The 2597-nt window shown below is 42.0% G+C and overlaps 1 pseudogene; it reads left to right on the top strand.

Annotated features, from left to right (window-relative positions):
* The first annotated feature begins 1559 nt into the window (after positions 1-1559).
* On the top strand, positions 1560-1652 carry LOC113898918 (annotated as a pseudogene).
* The last annotated feature ends 945 nt before the right edge of the window (positions 1653-2597 follow it).

Genomic DNA, 2597 nt, shown 5'->3' with positions numbered 1-2597 from the left:
AGAAATAGATACATTTGGTAACATAGGTTAGGTAGACCAATGGTTTATACTGCTGCAAATATGAATCAATCATAGATTACCAAGCACTGTTAACAGTCACTGTGTGTACATGCGTACTAAGTCGCCTCGGTTGTTTCCAACTTTTTGCAACCCTATGGGCTGTAGCCCCCCAGGCTCCTCTGTCCATGGTATTCTCCAGGCAAGAATCTTCCTGGCCCAGGGATCAAACCCCATCTCTTGTGTCTCCTAGCATTGGGAGGTGAGATCTTTACCACTAGCACCACCTGGGAAGCCCTAACAGTGAGTGCTCCTCCACAATTACTCCTGAGTCCTGGAGAAGCATCTCACTCAGACACCTGCATGGGTTTCAAGTTTCTTCAGCAGTTGTGGCCTGAGATTTTTTTATTACTGAAATGCTTGTGGTCTCACATTCATGTCGATCAGTTCAGAAAGTTAGATGATCACACAAGATAATCAAAACATGCACCTTTTAACCATTTAATTTGTTTCATAAATTAATCTCTTTATTTTATGTAGGTCTCTCACCATGTGTAGGCTTTTGGTGACTAATTTCCTTTTCATATTCTTGACCTCTCAGCTTCTCGCCCGTGCCTCCCTCCTCAAGTCCAGCCATTTGTTTCATTTGTTTTTCAAACTATACTCTTTATATCTCTGGGGTAACTACATGAAGTCAGTGAGTTCTTTATGTTCCAAAGGTACCTTCATCACCCTAGAGTGGATAATATCACAAAACAATAACAAACCCTGGCCTGAATTTAATCTTCTGCCTGGCTTATATTTAACATGGTTCAATTTGTCTATCTCTCCTTCAAGTCTCCATCTACTCATTTTTTAAACATGTTCTCTAAGAACATAGGACTCTTCATACTGGCTATCCACCAGTAATAGCTTTGGCATCTCTAAACCCATCTCGGAGAAGGCAATGGCACCCCACTCCAGTACTCTTGCCTAGAAAATCCCATGGATGGAGGAGCCTGGTAGGCTGCAGTCCATGGGGTCGCTGAGGGTCGGACACGACTGAGCGACTTCACTTTCACTTTTCACTTTTATGCATTGGAGAAGGAAATGGCAACCCACTCCAGTGTTCTTGCCTGGAGAATCCCAGAGACGGCAGAGCCTGGTGGGCTGCCGTCTATGGGGTCGCACAGAGTTGGACACGACTGAAGTGACAGCAGCAAACCCATCTAGCAATTCTTTGAAGAGTTTACACTGCTCCTCCTTTCTCACATCTGCTCAGATTTTCTGTAACTGTTTGGTATCCCTCTCATAAGTATGATTGGAGTGAAAGTAAATGGATTCCAAAACCGTTCTTGCCTAGAAGCTGGGAATTAAGATGAATGATGTTAGTCATGCAGCCCAGTCCCAAATCTGCTTAAACTTCATCCAGCATCTAATCCAAATTAGAATGGGATCTTCAATCACATATCAAAAGAAGTTAAAAGTTTCAAAATTTACAATTTGAGCCTTGAGGCATTTCATTAGATTAACAGATGGTATGCTACATATTGGGCAATACAGGAGCTAAAAATGGGATTGGCAAGACTACACTCACAGGGATCATTTCTACAGTTTGTTACTAAAGAACTTTTCTTGCACATGTAGAGCAGTGATAATCACTGATAAACCGGTGATCTAGTAAGTTAGAAAAAATGGTGAAGGGACTGGCTATTGTGGATGTTTTGTGTTTTGTTTTAGAGGAACTCTTTGTCTACAAGATCAAGAACCTTTAAAATAACATAAAAAATTCCAGAATTTACTAGAATAGTTTAAAATTTTTTCAAGTGTAAACAGTACAGTAAGCTTGCTGATTGATTGAAATCAGGTGGTAGGTATGTTGCTGCCTTTTACGACCCTATGAACTCTTTGTGACCCCATGGACTGTGGCCCCCCAGGCTTCTCTGTCCATGGGATTCTCCAGACAAGAATACTGAAGTGGGTTGCCATGCCCTCCTCCAGAGAATCCTCCTGACCCAGGGTTGGAACCCACATCACTTATGTCTCCTATATTGGTGGGGAGTTCTTTACCACTAGCACTGCCTAGGAAGCCAAACAGTTGAGTAAACTTACTAACTGATTGCAATCAGGTGGTAGGTGTGTTATATTAGTATCTATGTTTTTTGAATGTCTGAAATACTTCATGATGAACTATAGTAAAGAACTTTTAAACATGCCAACCTTGGACCCAACCAAGTACCAAGGTGTTTCATTTTGAAAAACTCTGGTTCCCCTTTCCCTCCCTAATTTGGAAACTGAGAAATAGATACAGAAATCAGATAATAATTATAACATCATCTTTATCATTTGTGAAGCCGCTTGGGTAATGTTGCTTTAGGTCTCGAGTCAAGTGCCTTGCTGACCCTGACCTCCAAACTGAGGCACTCACCCAAGCCCTGGCATGGTGGACACCTGCAGAAGCAGAGCCCTCCCTCGTGACAGCACTGGATGGAAGTGTGTCTTCTCCGCAGGCAGGAAGATGTGAAAATATAGGAACAAGTGGCTAAAATGAGTAGAAGGAGCCTGAGAGAGCATCTTTGAGTACTTGAAATGTTCTATTTCTTGATCTGTACTGATTTTAT

Source organism: Bos indicus x Bos taurus, chromosome 9, assembly GCF_003369695.1.
Source record: "Bos indicus x Bos taurus breed Angus x Brahman F1 hybrid chromosome 9, Bos_hybrid_MaternalHap_v2.0, whole genome shotgun sequence".
In the NCBI taxonomy this organism is placed as follows: Eukaryota; Metazoa; Chordata; class Mammalia; order Artiodactyla; family Bovidae; genus Bos; species Bos indicus x Bos taurus.
The sequence above is the reverse complement of the archived record's forward strand: the minus strand, read 5'-3'. Positions and strand labels throughout refer to the sequence as shown.